This window comes from Schistocerca nitens, chromosome 5 (assembly GCF_023898315.1).
Source record: "Schistocerca nitens isolate TAMUIC-IGC-003100 chromosome 5, iqSchNite1.1, whole genome shotgun sequence".
NCBI lineage: Eukaryota > Metazoa > Arthropoda > Insecta > Orthoptera > Acrididae > Schistocerca > Schistocerca nitens.
Window position 1 is genome coordinate 506359700 of NC_064618.1, and position 20671 is coordinate 506380370.

Here is a 20671-nt window from a genome sequence, read left to right on the forward strand (position 1 = left end):
TACCTTTTTTGGGAACCTTTATCACTGGTGACCACAGCTTAGTAATAGTTCATAATAGCTGTGAGTGAAGCCTGGCTGAACTTTTACATGCACCACTCCAACCATGCAAAATTAGGTATATAATTTAATATGTTATGTCTAATGATAAGTAAAATGGAAAAAAGCCTACTAAGTTGTAAAAACATTATTTTAAAAATTACGCACCTGAATCTTCACTTTTCTTGCTTTTTGAGTAGCGAAGACGTTGACTTTTTCTCCATGTTGAGCGACCACACAATCTGTCTTACCATGCTATTACAGCAAGACCTTTTAGCTGCTTGCTGCTCTTGAAGATCTGAAATAGTTTTTAATTATCTTTAAGCTGGAAAAGCTACATTGTGCAGGAGCTACAGACACTGGTATGTACAAATATATTCTTAACACAATTGTTACATTTAGGGAAAGTCTTGCAAGTTCATTTCAAAGATGCACTAAAATACTACTAAACATGTTTCCACAGTTTGTGGAAATACAGGGGACACTACTTCCAATTCATTTGCAAGGTCCTGCGAATTTGTGTCTCCTGAATACATTTTAGGATCTCTCAAAGCTTCTGCAAGATTCCTACATTGTCTGTTGAGATCGTATTCCTTTGTTGCCAAGTTCTTAATGTTACAAATAACACTGAACACATCACAGCAGCCACAGAGCTGCTGAAACCTTTCCTTCAAGGCCATAGTAGTGGCGTCTGACACAACACAGAAGAAGTTTACCCTTAAGCAGTTCTCTTCCTCTTCAAATGGGATCATGCTTACTTTCTTAAGAAAACTGCCTTTTAATAGTTGTAGATCTAGATTCTGTTAAAGATGCAACCAGTTCCTCCACTTTTCTCTTAGCCTTTTCAAACCAATCAGTTCTATATTCTTCAGTAACACTAGTCAAACAATGGAAAATCCAGGATGGAATGTAACAATGTGGTTTCAGGTTTCAGTTGCATGAGACTACAGTCATGTGTTATACTTGTGTGTGTGTGTATGTGTGTGTGTGTTTGTGTGTTTGTCTATTGTTGACGAAGGCCTTAAATGGCCAAAAGCTATAATTGTGACAATCTTTTTGTTGTGCCTATCTGCGACTGAGCATCTCCGCTATATGGTCAGTAACACTAACTGTTGATTTTATAATTTTACTCTAGTGCCTAACTACATTCCTTCTTGCTGAACTGCTTTATTGATTCTGTTGACATGGCAAAGGATATTATGTCTATCACAGCACACAAAGAAAACTTAAATTTTGAGGTTTCTTTCAAGAGAATAGATAGTTCACTGAAACACATTGGATCATTTTTGCATTTGTTCTTTAAGTCTGTTAATGCAAGTCTTCTGTTATTAAGCTCAGATCTTACAACCTCAACACTTTCAATCCTATCCTCCCATCTTGCCCATCTTGCATCATACAGAGAGTTCAGACTCAGATTTAGATTCATGAGTGCTTTCCAGCACTTCACAGAGGCAGAAAATAAAGTGAACAATGTTTGAACCACACCAAAACAATGTAGCACAATTATAGATGATTTAACTGTTTTGCTGTCAACCAAGTTCAAGCTATGAGCACAGCAAGGGATATAATGAGCTCTTGGAGTTTTTTTGATGGTACAAGATTGAGTATCACTCTTCTACTCTTCTTCCTTGCTCTTCTTGTTGCTCCTATTGTCATAAGATTGTCCCCTACCATCTGCAACCAGTATGTCAAGTTATGTAGTATCTGAAATAACAATTTCTAATTTCAGTTGGTTTGGAAAACACATCTACCACTCTTAAAACCATACTTAATTGTTACTTGTGACTTGAGTATGGTGTCTTTCATGATAGATACCCTCTCATCAGAAATTATGGTAATGATTTAATTTTGTATGACCTTATATCTAAAAACAAAGATGCTGTAACTTACCAAACAAAAGCGTTGGCATGTTGATTGAGACAAAAAACACAAACACACACTCAAATTTCAAGCTTTCGCAACCCACGGTTGCTTCATCAGGAAAGAGGGAAGGAGAGGGAAAGACGAAAGGATGTGGGTTTTAAGGGAGAGGGTAAGGAGTCATTCCAATCCCAGGAGCAGAAAGACAAAAGGACAGGTATACACTCGCACACACACACATATCCATCCACACATATACCCCCTAAGGTAAGTCTTTCCGCTCCCGGGATTGGAATGACTCCTTTACCCTCTCCCTTAAAACCCACATCCTTTCGTCTTTCCCTCTCCTTCCCTCTTTCCTGATGAAGCAACCGTGGGTTGCGAAAGCTTGAAATTTGTGTGTGTGTGTGTGTGTGTGTGTGTGTGTGTGTTTGTGTGTTTGTGTTTGTGTTTTCTGTCTCTATAAACATGCCAACGCTTTCACTTGGTAAGTTACAGCATCTTTGTTTTTAGATATATTTTTCCCACGTGGAATGTTTCCCTCTATTATATTTGTATGACCTTACTTACATAAGTAACCAACGTTCCAATTAGGCCAAACAGTTAATATGATTATTTGATGAAGAATTGAACTTGGCCATTAATTTTACTTTCTCTAAATAGTTCCCGTTACCTGAATTTCCCAACATTTCAGTGTCACCTCTTAACAGAAGATTTCTTTCAGCAAGGAAGCATACTATGAAAAATACACTTAACAGAACCAATTTCTACCTCTTTTCTTCCTGATCAATTTGATCTTGAATTGTCAGGAAATTAATTTTTAGTTTTTAATTCTCTGTAAAAGCTCTTTCCCCTTGCACATTTCAGTAGTATGGTTGTGGGATAGTTCATGGTTAGACAGAACTTTTGACAACCTTTGCCAGTCTCTTAAACCATTTCTTCTGATAGTGCCAGCACTTGAATTGAATAACTTGCAACAAAAGCAATACCCAGCATCTTTTGTTCGAAAATATACTAGCCATGTTTGTTTAACTTTTTCATCATTTGAAAGATGATGAAAGCAACAAAAAATAGTAACACACTTACTTGTCTCGCTATTCACAGGAAATGTGACTTTTTCTTCACTAATGTCTTGTGGACCTACCTTGATTGCACTTATTCTTAGATTATCATTTATACTATCTGGCCAGACTCCAGGATAACTAACATCATGAACATCTTGAAAGCTGTAATTTTCCTTAGATGATTTTATTGATTGGCAACTCCATGGAGTGTCCTGTGCACCACGACCAGATAATGGATATACTTGGAAGGAGAGACAGCATTGGTCGTATTTTTTTGTTTTATTAACCGCAACATTGATTTTCGGTCACTTAGTGACCATCCTCAGTGCTGTAATATACAATTTAAATTGGTGGGCACTGGTGTCAACAAGCTTAGAGCTATACCGTATTGATAGATGCAGTCACCATCCCCAAATTTATTTTCAACAGTGGGAAGCAAGAAGGTGCTTAAGACATCAATGTAGGCCTGTGCTGTGATAGTGCCATGCAAAACAACAAGGGGTGCAAGCCCCCTCCATGAAAAACACGACCAGACCATAACACCACCGCCTCCAAATTTTACTGTTGGCACTACACACATTGGCAGATGACGTTCACTGGGCATTCACCATATCTGGGCATTCACCATACCCACACCCTGCCATCGGATTGCCACATTGTGTACCATGATTCATCACTCCACACAACGTTTTTTCCTCTGTTTAATCGTCCAATGTTTACGCTCCTTACACCAAGTGAGGTGTCGTTTGGCATTTACTGGCATGATGTATGGCTTATGAGCAGCTGCTCAACCATGAAATCAAAGTTTTCTCACCTCTCACCTAATTGTCATAGTACTTGCAGTGGATCCTGATGCAGTCTGCAATTCCTGTGTGATGGTCTGGATAGATGTCTGTGTACTACACATTATGACCCTCTTCAACTGCCGGAGGTCTTTGTCAGTCAACAGACCAGGTCGGCCTGTAGGCTTTTGTGTTGTACGTGTCCCTTCACATTTCCACTTCACTATCACATCAGAAACAGTGGACTTAGGAATGTTTAGGAGTGTGGAAATCTTGCATACAGACGTATGACACAAGTGACACCTGATCACCTGACCATGTTCGAAGTCCATGAGTTCCACAAGCAGCCCATTCTGCTCTCTCATGATATCTAATGTGGAGTACCTGGCAGTAGGTGGCAGGACAATGCACCAAATATGAAAAACATGTTTTTGGGGGGTTTCCGGATACTTTTGATCACATAGTGTATGTTTCAAAATAGCATTAATGAATGAGTGCTCATAGCTCATTATGTATGCATTCTAGGGCCCATATTTACTGAACTTTTTTTCTTGTTTATGGTCTGTACTACTACCTCCAGATGTTCAGAAACCAAAGAGCTTGCAGTAAAACACATGTGTTTCACACTACCGAAGGTGAACACATACTCATAGCTCTTGAGGTATGCGTTTTAGAGTCCATGTTTACTAGACATTTTTTTCTTGTTGGTCCCGGCGGAGGTTCGAGTCCTCCCTCGGGCATGGGTGTGTGTGTTTGTTCTTAGGATAATTTAGGTTAAGTAGTGTGTAAGCTTAGGGATTGATGACCTTAGTAGTTAAGTCCCATGGATTTCACACACATCTGAACATCCTTTTCTTGTTTTGGTCAATACTACCACCTATGAAAGTTTCCTACCCTACAATCTTAGCCACAGCAGTACTTGCACATGTATTCCACTGTCAGAGATATCAGAATGATTTTCGCCTGTAATTTTCAGTTTGGTCGTTTTCAGAGCCCTTACCTTGATACATTTAGCCTTCTCCATCATTCCTGAATGTTTGTAGCATCATCATGGAATCATCCTGCACACTCTTCAAACCATTTTGAAGTGCATTCACTTAGGAGCATGGGAAGAATGACTTCTGAAATGAGTCTATGCATGCTGTAATTTACCGGGAAGGACATCTCTCGACTTCTCGCTGGTTACTGATTCTTGAAAGTCTGTAAGCAGATTTCTGTGGAATATTTTGCTATCTGTCTTCAAGAGTCTGCAAATTCAGGTTTTTCAACATTTCTGTTATGCTCTCCTGCGAGTTAAACAAGTGTGTGACCATTCATGCCACCATAATTTGTTTTTATGGTGTACTAATTCTAATTGAGAGTCATCAATATTTCAGTCATATGATAATAGTTTTTTTTTTCCATTTCTGAAGTACGTGATTTTATATTTCTATACATTTAAAGCAACTGACCAATAATCAAAAGATTCTGAAATCTTAAGATCTGATGTAACATTTCTGCAGCTTTTTTCAGACAGTACTTCAATGTGGATAACAGCATTATTTATGAGAAGTCTGAGGTTTCAATTACTATTTTCCTGGAGCACACATGAATTTACCTCTACTTTTATTGGGCTCTTCATCCAAGATAATCTTCTGCATCATGCTTACCAAGAAGTCCTTACTTCAGTCACAAACGATGTTTTGACACTGCATATAATCATAATTTTGTTAATAAACTTTGATGTGATACCGAGTCATGTGCATTTTGAAAGTCAAAAAATAGTGTATGTACTAAATTTCCTTGATCCATGTCCTTCAGGATGTCATGTGAGAAAAACCAAAAGTTGGGTTTAGCTCAATTAGTGTTTTTGGAATCTATGCTGGTTGACATGAAGGAGGTCATTTTAGTTGAGATGCTTCATGATGTCTGAAATCAGAATATGTTTTGGGGCCAAAAACAGATGTACGTTAATAACACAGTATTTTATTGGATCACTTCTGTTATCTTTCTCCAGTGTCTTGTTCAAGGGGTCTACAGTATGTTATGATTAAAATGAGAGCTAATCCAGCCACAGATTCTAGGATCTGATGGGAACCCCATCGGAGCCTGGTTTAATTTTAACAATTTTAGCTGTTTCTGAACACAACCAACATTAATATCTGTATCATTCATCTTTGCAGTGATGCAAGAAGTACACTTCAGCAGTACATCAGTATCTTTCTTTCAATTGATTTGATTTTTATTTAATCAGGGAGAGAATACAACAGCGGATTTACCCCCCCCCCCCCAGCTGCCAGCACTAAATAAACTAAGTTTATTGTGCAAGCTCTCTCTCTCTCTCTGCCATTCTAGTAATGACTTCCAGTACCCTTGAAGAGTAGTAGGAGACCCTTTACCACACACAATTTCTTCAGGAATTAGTGATGAAACATTTTGTGTATGTGATGCTGTTTCATGTCCCCCACCACATAGTCTCTACTTTGGGGCTTCTTTCTCATTTCCTACTCTGTATGAATGTTTCTGGAAGTTCCCATGGCCATTCCTTAAACTTACCACGAGTTTAATCTGCCTCCTCTTCAAACCTGTGATTGCAGAACTTCTTTTTAAACACAGTTTCAGCATCATTAGGTTGTGCCATGTTTCTGTTTTTGGGCCTTAATCCAAAGTTCTTTTGCTCCCTTCTTATCCATTCATGTAGTTTAGGTTTTATCACCACTTAAATTATCTGGTCTAACAAATGGGATCATCACCCCTGAGCTGGGTAGCCTATCAGCTTTTACATTACCAGTGATATCTGAATAAGCAGGGACCATCAGCACATTTACCCTTTTCCTTGTCCCTAGTGTCACAAGGGATTTCTGGAATTCTGCAATAACTTATGATCTCATTGCAGCAGCTGTTAGAGATTTCAGGGCTGCTTGGCTGGCTGAATAAATGTAGATGCTTCTATCCTTACAGCACCTGTGTAGATTCTTCTCTGTGTACACCCTAATAGCAAATATCTCCACCTGGAATACTATAGCCAGCTTCCCCAGAGAGATTGCACTCCCTGGCCTAGGCTGTACCCTGTACACGCCAGTCCCAGCACCTTTGTCTGTTTTCAAACCATCAGTAAACCAGACTTTGTCACCTGAATAGTATCATGGTTCATTCTTCCATTGTTCCCTACTTCCAGTTGTTACACTGAAAGATTTATTGAAGCAGCTGAAAGCTATTACATAGTCAGCCATCATTCCCCTGATCATTTCTATATTTTTACCTCATTCATTATACTTGACTATGGTTCTGGATATTCTAAAGATTTCCAGTTTTTAACATATATTCCCCAGCCACTGCCTCAATTGTAACCCATAGGTGTAATGTGGGCATTTCCAGCAGGGTCTCCGTCCCATCAGTGGGGTGCTGTTAATTCTGCCTGTTACACTACAAAAAACCAATCTCTGCACCTTTTCAAGCTCCATAGCAGCCACATTCTTTTCTACTTTATTTCACTGTATTTTAGCCCCATAAGTTACCATATATCTTATAGCATGGGTGTATGTCTAATACATCCTCCTGGGAGTTAAACCTAATTCCCCCCCCCCACACACACACACAAGACACTTATAGTGCACATGAGAGCACCTTTTGACTTGCAACTTATATTTCTTATGTGAAGCGTTCATTTTAGTTTCACATCCAGGGTTATCCCTAGATATTTCACTATCCCCTATGTTGGTAGAATTGAATTGAAGAACTGGATATGCTTCATCATGATGGTACAACAACAGATTTTCTGGGACTGATCCTTAGATCCTGTTTTTACACCTCTTTTTCGTGATATTCAGAGTGTATTGTGCTATTGCTCTAATGTTACTTTCAAATTTGACAAGTATTGCTATGACTGAATGATACACATATCCTTGGAAAAAGTAAGCTCTAACAATTGACTCTTTAATGAGTTCATTCACCACTAGGTCCACACTAGTGGACATTCTCTGGTGGTCCTTATTGCATTTTTACACCCATCATGATGTGTTTCTAGCTTTTGTCTACTCAGCATGGTCTTACTCCACCTGCATACAGTGGTCTTAATGCCATGCTCTTCCGCAGCTCTAACCACGATTTTGAAGATAGTATTGCTAAAAGGCCTCTCTTGACCTGGGAAAAAATAGTCCCTGAAAGTGTAGAGCTTTTTGTACCTTTTCAGCAAATTGGTGAAGTGCTCTTTTGTGTCACTTATCTGGCTGATATTCATGTTGATTTTCATGCAGAGGTACTTCAGTTAACACACTTTGCCTAACATGTACATTAACCAGTTTTTCTAATGTCTTTCGTAGAAAGTAAGACAGATTGATTGGTCTCGTATTCTTAGTCTTGGTATGATCAGTTCTCCCTTGCTTCAGAATGAGAACAATCTTTTCTGTCCAAACATTAGGAATGACACTGGCTGCTAGACTGACTTCAAACAAACAGCATAGGAGGCTGATTAATACCTGTCCTGCTTGTTGCAATAGAGCTGAAAAAATTCCATATGTGCCTGGTGACTTATGATTGAAACCCGATTGAAACATTCCCAACAACCACTGGATTTTCTTGAAGCCTACACATACTTTGACAGACTGCCAGTTCTCCTTTTGGTTACTGGTGAACGAGTACCTCACTGCAACCGAATCTTGGTGTGCATCATCTGCCAGAGTGCATCAAAGGAAGTGAGTCTTTACAAGCACCTCCAGCATCTCATGCACTGTTCTTGTGTACCTGCCATCCTCGTTTCTTTGTGTACCTCATGGATTTGTTGGTATTCTTGTGAGGATTTTGTGAAGTCTGGCCATGACAGCTGTATCTTGCGCCTCCTCACAGAATACCTTCTAGGATGATTGTTTTGCTTGCTTAATAGCAAGATTATATTTGTCAAGGGCCTTTGTAACTTAAATTATTGTTCCACCTAGGTACATTACTGTTTGTGCTCTCTCTGGTGATAGGACAGTTTTCTAAGTGTTAGGTCATGGTGGCAAGTTCACTTCATCTTCCATTTACTGTAAATCTACTGGTTTTGGTGTGAGTTTAGGTCTTTCCTATACAAGCTCCAATCTGTTTTCCCAAGATTCTTATTGGCCATGGTCTGCTTAGTGCTCATTTCAACCCTAAACGTAATATACATGTCAGATAAGGATGGCTTCATCTCCGCATGCCACTGTTTGACGTAGCTACCCATGAAGATGGAACAAAATATTATGTCATTTCCTTCTTTCCTTCTTCCCTTCTTTATTGACATAGATGCTAACCTGTGCTGTTAGTGCCACTGCTTTCCAAACCAGGTTGTGGGCATCACAGTCAACAAGCAGTTGTGCCAACCAGTCTCCTCACTTCATAGGAAGGAGGAACATTGACCTCGTATGGAAGGCAAGTTGAGGCCAGTACAAATTTCCTTCCTCAAGTGGCTTCATCCTGGTGGTCACTAAGTACCTGGAACAAAAAATTGCCATCAGCATAAATGTAATTTCATTTTTAATGTGGAAAAATGTTCCAGGGGTGTTTAGATTTCTCACATAAATCAGATTACCTCCAGGAGTTGTCCCCTTACTATGTTGCAGGTTTATCTGCAACACTTCCAGTGACCAGCTTGTCTCCATTGTCACTCCTGATATCCTTAACCCAGTCGCATAAAATGACGAACTGTAGTCACATAAAGTTGCTATAACATTTAAATTGTATGATAAGCTCAGCTTGCAGATGATTGCTTCATTATATGAATCCATGAAGTTCAGTTTCTGGCTAATAGATTGCTCTTAATTGTATCGTAAAATGATGCACAGGCTGTGCTTATCATTGGGTATCTGATTTTAGTAAAAAATCAAGAAGGTGTAGAGAGTACTTCATTGCTGAAGATAAGGATGGTTTCCAGAGACCACTAGAGTGCGCACAGTTACGTGAGAACTCTGTTCACAGGTGACTATCTACAAGTACCACCATTATCAGACTTCAGACAAAACCATGGGCACATCTCTCAATACACATACCCCCAACTGAGATGGAAAGAATGTCACGGAAAGGTGTGTTGTGTGCTACCCAAAATAAAAAAGTACCAAAAGTGCAGTTTACAAAGTGTGACATTGTTCTAAATTTAGAAGACTGTTTTGAGATCTGCCATAACCAACAATCATACTAGCTGATTTGTAAAACACTCATACTAGCTGATATACAGGGTGTCCATAATTAAAGTTCCAGTTTCAAAATGCTGTAGAAAGAGAACCAATGCTCAGAGTGATGTCAAATTTGAACAACATATTATTGATGATTGAGAAGAGATTTCTAATTGTTATGGGACTGTGGCAAGACATGTTCAGCATGCTGTCCACTGTTTTGTACCACAGCATGTTCCACAACAGATTGGAGTGTGTCGTGGGTCATGTTCAGAATGCTTTGCTCAGTGCATGCATTCAATTCAGCTCCGTTCATAATTGGAGCACTGAAGACAACATATTTCAGAAATCACTCTGATTAAGATCGGGTGATCTGTATGGCAAGGCTGTAGGGAAATGATGACTGATAAAATCTAGCATTTCTGAAATGCGTCTGCATCAGCCACTTCACTGTCTGTGCAATGTGTGGACAAGTGCCATCTTGCATAAAAATGATCCTGCCCACACATCCGTGCTGTCTTACCCACACACCCATGCTGTTGAAGGGTTGGAATGATGTCAGTGTGCGAAAGACTCTCATAGCATGTACAAGTGATGGTACAGGTAATGGGAACAGCAGGACTCACTTCCTTGGAAAAATGCAGCCCTACAATAAGTGGGTGCTATTAACATGCACCACACAATACGTTTTGCAGAATTGAATGGTACCAGTTCATGTGTGTGCGGATTTTCTGTTGCCCATGTTTTGAAATTCTGCATATTGACATGTCCTAATAGATGGGAATGGACTTCATCTGTCTGCAGAATGTCCTGTGGCAGTTCATTGTCCACTTCCATGCAAGTTAGAAATTCCAGAGTGAAAATTCATCTTGCTGGCTGGTCAGCAGGAAGCAACACCTGTACACGGGTGATTTTATATGGTAGCAAGACAGGGTGTGTCATAACGTTTTATGTTCTGTGCTTGTAGGCATGTTTAATGTTTGGGCACCTCTGTCACATAGCACTTCAAAAGAACCTGTTTTTTTCAAATTTTGTAATCATTTTCTCCTGATTCTTAGCAGACATCAGAGCAATGCCTTTTTTTCATTTTCTCGAGTGCCTGCAACTTCTGCAGGGCCACTGGTTCACACTTTCCAATCTTGTATAGGAGCTTTACCAGCAGTACATGATCCTTCATGGAGATAGTCATGATGGGCATCACAGACACAAACTGAGGAACAGCCATATGCCACACATCTGTTGGTGTGCTTATTCTGATGCTTACAGCGCCATCTATTGGTTAAATTTACATTAATTTTTTTTCTATGACATTTCACCCTGAGTCAGTAACATGCAGTTCAAGTTTATCATTCTCAGCAGAGGTTCTCTTCCTACAGTGTTTTGAAACTGGAACTTTAACTATGGACACCCTGTGTATTAATTCTTATTTCACAACAACCAGTAGAATATTTAAGTAGGATTTTATCGGGTTGTCACTGTGACAGTAACCTGCGAGAATCTTTCATTCGGTTTTAGGTCTTACTCTTGTATTGCCTTCAGGAATTTCTCATTGACTTCAATCAGAATAGTTTTGCCATCAGGTAAAACCTTCCTGTTAATTACCCTTCAGTCATCTATCGAGACTTTCTGGTTATGCGCCCGTATTTTCTTGAACAGAATCTTTGGAGGAAAATCCTTAAGTAGTTTGGGAACCCAGATTTATATCTTTGCAGTCTTGAAGAGTTCCTCTGCTGCCTTGACCAGCAAATTCATCTCCTGCCATGGACGTATCGTGATCGTCATCTTCTTCAGCTAATCTATTTTTCCCATCCCGTCATAGGCAAAGATTAGAGCACCTTTGTTCAGATAGATCCTCGTGCATTTTTGGCCTTGACTTGTTTCTTTCCCAGTCTTTTCAAAGAGAGCCATCTGAACTAGTTATTCTAGCTGTTAGGTGATGCTAACAAGTGAGTATCCTTGTTGGATTACTGCTATTATAAAAATTGAAACTGCACTACTATACATCTGTTTCCTGTTTCAGCTTTTTCCTGGATTTGGTTTTCCTGGGAAGTGGGAATGAAAGACTCCTTCCTCGTTCTCTTAGTCTATGTCTTGGAAGTAGGAGGTTTTCTGTTTAACCCCTTCCCTCTGAGACAGTCTTTTCTTAGATGTCTTATGTTCGAGACCTTTAATTCCCTCCATTTGTTCTTTATTGCCTTTCTTTTCTCTTTATTGTCTTAGAAGTTTCCTCCTCTCTGCCCCAGACAAGGCTTTGATCTTGATCTGGTCCAACTTCTTAGTGATGTTTTCCTCTTCTTGGACTGGTCTATCCCCTGATGCTGTTGTGGGCATAGTTTCTCAATGTTTGGGAATTTGAGGTATCATCAAGTCCCTCAGTTTTTAAATTTGTTTTTGCGTCTTTCATTTTGGACCTCCGAGAATTTGGGGTATACCAAGTCAACACCAGTGGATCCCCATGCCAGTGTAAGACTAATTACTCTGGAAGTCACCTGATATGCCTGAAGGTCCATATATGATATATCTTCCCATTTGATACACACCCTTTGACACATATAGCATCATTCCTTGGGTTGGGGGCCTAGGGTGTTGGGGTAAAGGACTATGGAAAAATGTGTGAAAAGAGATGGAACACTGAGGGGTTTATTTCATCATGTTCATCCACTGAGTCCTGTCCAGCTTGGAAGACGTCCTCAGATTCATGTGAGCATGATAACATCTCTTCTTGCACAAAGTCAATGCTACAGTAAGTTCTTTAGTAAAGGGACAGTTGAAAACCTGCTACCTTCAATTTCAGTTCCTGTGCTGTCCACGAGTTTCTGGACACTGACGTTGGTGCCACTGATAGCCTTTACATATGATCAAAATTTTTTGCGCTTTGTGAGAGATCTAGATGAGTTTCTGTGTATCATTTCAGTAAGCACAGTGGTGCCGAACGTTTCTGTAGGGTATTCCTCTATTCTTCACCAGTTAACATTTATCCTAGTCTATAGTACTTAATTATATGGAATTTTTAGTGTGCTAATTATGCCCCACCATATCCTGGACGTGTTCGGTTTTTGACTTCATCTTATATGCTGCAGCATATAGGTCACCTCTTTCTATTTAAAAGAACACTAATCAGAGATGGGCTGCTAGATTTGTTACTGGTAGGTTTGAACGACATGTAAGTGTTATAGAGATGCTTCAGGAACTCAAATGGGAATCCCTGGAGGGAAGGCGATGTTCTTTTTGAGAAACTCTATTGAGAAACTTAAGAGAGCTGGCATTGGAAGCTGACTGCCGATCAATTCTACTGCCACCTACATACATTGCACGTAATGACCACGAAGATAAAATATGAGAAATTAGGACACATACAGAGACAGTTGTTTTTCCCTCATTCTATTTGCGAGTGAAACAGGAAAGGAAATGACTAATAGTGGTACAGGGTACCCTCCGCGATGCACCATACAGTGGGTTGCTGAGTACCTAAGTAGATATAGATGTAGATGTAGCTGTGGAATGTATCAGTGGCTGAAAGTACATGAATTACTTTCAATTAGTAAGAGACGTGTTATCCATGACTGAAGAATAAGGAAAAATTACCTACATTAGTACATGTGGTGCAACCTCTGCATAATGCAAATACTTACAAAAGCTGTAATTGGAGCTATAGCTTATCTTCACAGAATAAGGGAAATTTAAATGATGGATGAGTGGATAACACACACTGGTTTAAAGTGCCACAAAGAGAACAAGTAGAGCAGAAGGCATCAGTGGCTCACAATTTTTACACAGCTTACTAAGTCAAAACCATCACTTGGACAGTATTATTTTCAGTGGTTACTCTTAAAATGTTCAACACACTGTCTTGAGAAGTGTTGTTTCTGTGACCAGGATTATTCAGAAGGATTACCGTGAAGGACTTGGAACAGCACCTGTCATACTGTGCTGGAGTATTTTTCAATAGTGAATCAAGTGATTGTACAAAATAATATTTTTCTTTACATCTGTTTCATATGTTCTTGTTATAAATAATTTTGTTTATCTGATATATGATAAAAAGTGTTGTAAATAACTTCTTGGTAAGTTATATGATATAGAATACAGTGCTGACACATTCAGTCCAGTCATGATTGCTAAATAATGTGGATCTAATTATAAAGTAATAAATATAAAAAAGTGGAGCAACTGATAACCTTAAAATTTTTCTATATCTTATTGCTCAACATTTGTTACAATTAGTAATCTATTTTTCAATAGATTTTATTTTTATTTTACAGCCCTTCAAGAATAGTACCAGTGAACTGATGAAAGAGATAATGCAGTGACAGTGAAAACTGAATTGCAGTTGTGATGCCAACTTACATGAAATTCACGTTTTAGATCATGTAGGTTAATTTTGTTGGTGATGAAATTCACCCATTCCATGTAATTACTTAATACCCACTGCTTATTACTGACAGAACTGCAGTGTGTACCATTATAAAGGAGCCGTGATTGTTTCAGTATTATGTTATCATTGTCCACAGATCTCAAAATTTCATTATATTGCAATAATTTCCTTGCTCAAAGAGAGTGCAATTTAGTTGCCTTCTGCTCACAGACTCACTAAATATCACTAATTTTGAATGTTACCATCAATAAACAATGACAACCTGTTTTAATTTAATTTGGAAATTTTGTCATTTGCATTCCATCAGAAGTGAGTAACCATCAACCATCACATAATATTTTACTGTTCTGTGTTGAATAAGAAAACCTTAAATAGGTTAATATATTGCTATTGTTGTATGCACTAGAACAATTACTTGTTACTTTTACAGAAATCCTTGGTGGTTTTACAAATACCTGTTTGGATTCAGAAACTGGAGATTTTTTTACTGTCATATCATTACTAGTATGTAATAACTTGACACTAAGCCATAAACTGTTACTTCTGAACCCATATCAGCAATCTGAGGATCATATTGCCTTTATTGTGAAACTAGATATTGTGGTCTTCCTGTTGTGTCAGTGTTTTTGCACACTGTAACCTTCTCTGGATTAATTGGACACTCTGTAAGGACAAGTGTCTGTTGCATAGGATAGGATTTTGAAAAAGACCTCAAATGAAAGTTCCAAAACAAAGGAAAATAATAGTTTGAAAGCTCTGGAGACCATCAACAACTAATACAAAAATCTGTGCCCTTCTATTATGAGAAATGTTTACTAGATCTGCACTGAACTATTTCTAGAATTATAAATAGTTGGTTCACTACAAGTGAGCCTATATATGTCTTCACTGGTAAGTATGAAAAACTTATTTAAGAACAATAATAATAGTCAGATTAATTGGCATATTGATTCCAAGATGCTGCAAGTGTATGGACGAACAATAAACAACACAAAAACTTTTATGTCTGTAGTTTGAAAGTTTTTTTTGACATTAAAAAATTATGGGAACAAGTTAATTATTTATGTAAGTGCAGTTCGTCTTTGTCTAAGCACTCTAATTTTGGAGATTGTTGTAGCTTATATCCCATGATCGCTGCAGTGCTACTTCTTTGCATCTACACACTGTGATTTAATTAGGTTGTTATTTACAGTATTTGCCTCAATTTTAGTGGACTAATGTCAAGTGACAAACAGTGTCATCAGCCCTTTAATTAAATTTAATGAATTATGATTTTATATTACTTCTGTAACATGCAACTCACATTTCACAGTTCCTGTAACTGTTTCAAAATGAAATACTAACATATCCAAATTCAGTGAGAATAATTATCACATAACTAGACAATTTATGTGCATAGCATAAGTACAGTTAAAACACACAGAAGTATTTCAAAAGGCACTCCTGTTTTGTGTGGATACCCACATCTTTGTTAGAATTAGGTGTTATTTGATAGTCCTTGTTTCCCTCCAGTGTTCCAATAGTATCTTATAATAGCATTCTTAACACACAGTGTGAATGTTCGAGGAGTGCATGTTTCATATCTGTTCTGAGTCTTGCTAAGTGGGCAGTTGTAAAAAATTCCTAATGTTTTTCTTATAAGGTAGATTCTTTTCAAAAACTGGGTTTGAATAGGAAACTATGCTACTGCAGTATAAAATTCTTGGTAGAAACTGCATGTTAAAGCATACCAGATGATCAAAATGAAAAAAAAAGAATGGGTTAGAATTGCAGAATGCACATACTTTGACATACAGTATTCCTCTGTGACTTAATAAAAGAACACCAATTGCTATTTTATGAGACTACAGTGAAGTGTTACAAAATTTTCATATAATCATTATATTTTTAAAAATAAGAAAATTTTGATTTACCTCACATTTATGATATTTCAATTTGTTGACTCCTAACCAGTATTAACTTTCAGCCAGTTTTTGCTATAGCTTTATTGTTGTTCCAGAGCATGCAGAAATATTGTATAGCTGTTTCATGTGCAAAGTCAGTTTCTAGAAATTGTGTGGCAGTGCAAAACAAAATTCTGTGAATGTCGCACTGTTATTTCATTACATATTATTGCTTTTAAATACTGCATGAGACAGTGTAACTGTGTGTGTTATAGATACACTTAGATATATCCAGTGTAATGATAAATACAGTAGACTTCTTTGTTAAGTATAGACCTTCTTATTAGAGTCACACAGCTAAGGAAATGCTTATAGTGTTTATGAAACTGGTCTGACTCAATGCCATAAGTGTATGTGATGTTTCCCATAAAAAAAAGAGTCCCCTAAGGGATTACATGCTTCTGTGTATATCACATTTCCTGCTATAAACTCAATGAGAACAGAAGAGTGCTGGTGGAAATGAACTTTTATCCTGAATTATTGTGATGTTTTGTGTCTGTCAGTAACTTTTTATTTTAGTAAGTTGTTTCTCAGTGTTAAACTAGTTCACCTTGCACTTCGTTAATTGATATTTATTTGTGCAACAGGCATAAAAAGTAAAATTTTCTGCAGCATTAGGAAACGTATTTCAAGACAGTGCTAGCCTACAAGGTCATTGATATTAAAAAGTTACTCCTCTTCATAGCTCTGTTGAGACTGAAAATATATTATACTGGAATTCATTTTTTCTCATTGTTACAATCAGCTAGAGTCTCTTACATAAAGAAAGGGTGCACTGACTAGTATTTTTTAATGTAAAGAAAGGCCAAGTTCAAGAACAAATTTTAGCTTCGTAAACAGAGAATGAGACTTCTTAATATGCATGAATACTAAAGTCATGAATGCTTAAGTGAAATTGCTGTTAATGTCAGAGCTTCATGATATTTTGGAAATTGCAGTAAGCAGTGTAAAACAATAACAAGTGTAATATACATCAGATGTATAAAAAATTTTAGATGTTATGGTTTTTTATAACTCATAACTGTATAAACTATTACAAACTTTTTACACTTGCATTTAAATATGGAACGTCCATCATAATTCAATTACTTCTATAACTATATTCAGTCATAATTTGGTAAATACACCAGCTTAAGTTAATATATTTAATGGAAGAACTTCCAGGTCATGCGCATTTTAACTCTTGGATATTGCTCCAAGGGGTGACAACTCCCATTTAGTGATAAATAGGATGAGATGTTTTGAAATGTACTGAGAGAAAGATGAAGCACTGGAGAGTTGGTTTACTTCAGAGATGCAAATGCTTTCAGTTAACAGAATTTGTTTTGGAAATCTAAATTTTACAAACAAAACACTTTTGTTTACAACTCTTGTTCTCATTAAGTTACAGGCACTGATGAATTAAAGAATAATAAAATGGATCGTTGAAAACATTGGTGAAGCATGATCAGTTCCCTTCAGTCAGTACTACACACCATGAGAAAAATTACTTTATTCTGATACAGTGCTATTTTTCTGACAGAATCTCTCACATGAAGCTCCATGATTGCTGAACTATATTCATCCACATGTATCAGTTTGCAATAAAAACATGAGGTATTTCCACTGTACAGGTGACGTGAAAAATGTGTACATATATATTTGTGTATTAAATAAGCTGACTAAACCAAAGAAATGAGCAACCATGTTAAAGACATTACATTTTGTACATAACTGTAAAAATGTAAAAAAAAAATGTAATAAATACTTTTGTATAGGATAAATATATTTGAGATAAAACGTAAGAAGTGTAAGTTTCATAATTTATGTTTTAAAATTTGACTCACTTGTTGCTTGTAATACTTTATAATGAATGTAAATTTCATGTTAGACAGTGAACTCAATTTTGCCCCATATTTTCAGATGTACGTTTATGAATTTTTAAGATCAAATGCAGGAAATTCAATTGGTACGAATGTTCAACTGTAATCCATATCAACTGTTATTATTATGAACATGGAATTAAAAGATTTAAATCTCAGTTGGTTCAGTGGGATTAACAAAACTATTAATAAAATTTGTGAAATTTATTCGGCTTGAATGTTGATTATTTATTTGTAGCACTGTTCAAACAGAGATTGAAAAGAACAAAATAACAATGTATAATGAACTGTGTCATTGTACTCTTTGTACGATGTTCATATTGAATATCGTTAGTTGTTTAATTGTGGACTGTTAAGAATGAAGAAATAAGTGAATGGGTTGCTCTCATTTGAAGACCTGTAAGAAAATAAAGTTATTTTTTACAGATTTTTATTTTTATTTAAAAGATAAAAATCCTTTTTGCAACAAAAATTAATCCCTCGATACCATACTCCCTTTTCCTTACTAAATATTAATTTAAAAAAATAGACTGCTATCTTTCCCAAAATGTTAGATCTGTATTGCTTAACAAACATATCCTTACATTTCATGTAATGTATGCTGCCATAAAATTTGCGATGACAAAAAAGTTGTAATAGATTTGAACTTCATTGTCACCATATTTTAAAATTGGTATTTTGTTGGTATAAACAATCTTCACTGTCTGTTTCGATTTGTGTTGTTGTTTGAAATGGGCATAATTCATTTTGCTAATTAGATCTTCCAATTTCTTTCATATCTGTTTTCCAAGCTTTAAGCATTCCAAATCAATGTGTTAGTGGTTTATGTTCTTGTTTGTACATCTAATCAGTTGTGTTGATACTTTCATTTCCAAAGATTCAGCAGTGATGAAGAAATTAGATGTAATGTGACACATCATTCACATCACACAATTATAGGTTTCTTTCAGGAGAACAGTTTAATCTTTGAAATCTCAAATTCTATGAAATTGAAACATACCAGTATTTTTGAAGATCATGTGTCAAGCAAATGTTTATTTTACCTATCCTACCTTGAAAATGTGGTTCAGATATTCATTTTAGAATGTAGATGTGTCATTCTCGTTGTGGGAAAAGTGGAGCAATTGCAATGTGAAAGGTATTTTACTAGCTAGATTTGATAATGTTAAAAGAAAAATGTTTATGCTTAGGAATAATTGCTCAATTCTTTTCTTGCACATGACTTCTTTAACTGTGAATGTGAGAGTGATTACAAATCTAATCGTACAACAACTAAGCAGATAAAATAATGAAATCATAAATCTAATTTTATTATATAACTTCATTTGTAAAACACAAAGAAGGGTAAAATATATAGTGGAAGGTAAGAGAAATCTTTATGTACCAGAAGTGATTATTGTGAAATGTTGAAGCAAAATTGCTCCAAACCAAACACTAAATTCCGTGTCTCTTTTCTTATGGACTCAACAAGGTATGTGCAGGTGTAGAAAAAGAAAAGATGTCCCCTGCAGAACTATAAATCAAGCCAAATGTCCCACATGCATAGTATGGAGGCATGCAGTTAAGAGAATTAGGGCAATAGATAGAAAAGAGAAGGAAAGAAATCAATTACACTTAGCAGCAGAAAAAGGGTGTAGCCTGTAGAAAAGTGACAAGAAAAAGAAGCCACTGATGCTTTAAACTAGTGAAAGAAGAGTTGTGACATAAAAGACAACAGGTGAAGAAATAAAATATTACAGTAATAGGCACTGCAGAATGCAAACAACAGAGAAGAATAAGGAGCTCACCTGCAGATGAATATTGGATGGTGGGTAGATACCCTTGAAAGAATCAAAGTTGTGTATTTACACACACACATACACACAAACAAACAAACACACACACACAAAGAAAAAAAACTGTTTGAGTTGTCATCCAGTCAGATGGGGATGTGAAGGGAGGGGAAAGAAGGCAAAGAGGGTTGGGGAAGTATTTCGAAGTGGGAGAGACATAAGGTTTTCGAACAGATGTGGTATGCTGTAGATTAGTTTTGGCAAAAATAATATAACTTAGGGGTAGAGCATGACAGAGAGAGAAAGGTAAATAGAAAAGACAATGCTGAAATGAAAGAGGATTAGGTATAAAATTCAAGACGGAAGAGGGTAATGGCAAGGGAGAAGAGGGAAGGTGCCAGAATTTGGGTTATAGTGGAAAACAATTCTGAAATGGCTGTTAGCAGTAACTGTGAGTATGTTTCCAATTAATAAAGTATACAGCCAGTCAGTTACCAATTGTTATTTATTTTTAGACTTGACCCAAGTGTCAGCACTCCTGAGGATATCTTCTTCATAAGAACAAGAAGTTAACTTTTTTTATTTTTTTAACAACAAGAAGTGATATCCTGCTCCCAGTTAAGAATTTAAGTGATTACAATTCCTAAGTGGAAAATAAAAGCTATTACTTACTTTTTTTCATTACGTACAGTATGTTATATCCATCATGAGGTGAGGCGCTCAAGTCATATACACTTTATATGATTAAAACGCATTAAAACTGTAAGGTCAAAAACTGGTATGGCTATTGAACAGAAAAACATCAAACCAAGCAAATGGCAACTAGCTGCAGCACTTGCATAAACTAGCATAGAGCACACCACATGTTGC

At 36.9% G+C, this 20671-nt stretch overlaps 1 protein-coding gene across 1 annotated transcript in view; it reads left to right on the top strand.

The window, feature by feature from the left end:
* Positions 1 to 18422, top strand: part of LOC126259597 (protein disabled) — a 102459-nt gene extending 84037 nt beyond the window's left edge. Inside the window, exon 7 of the mRNA XM_049956506.1 lies at positions 14112 to 18422. The gene's annotated coding sequence lies outside the window, so the exon portion shown is untranslated. The remainder of the gene's footprint in view (positions 1 to 14111) is intronic.
* The last annotated feature ends 2249 nt before the right edge of the window (positions 18423 to 20671 follow it).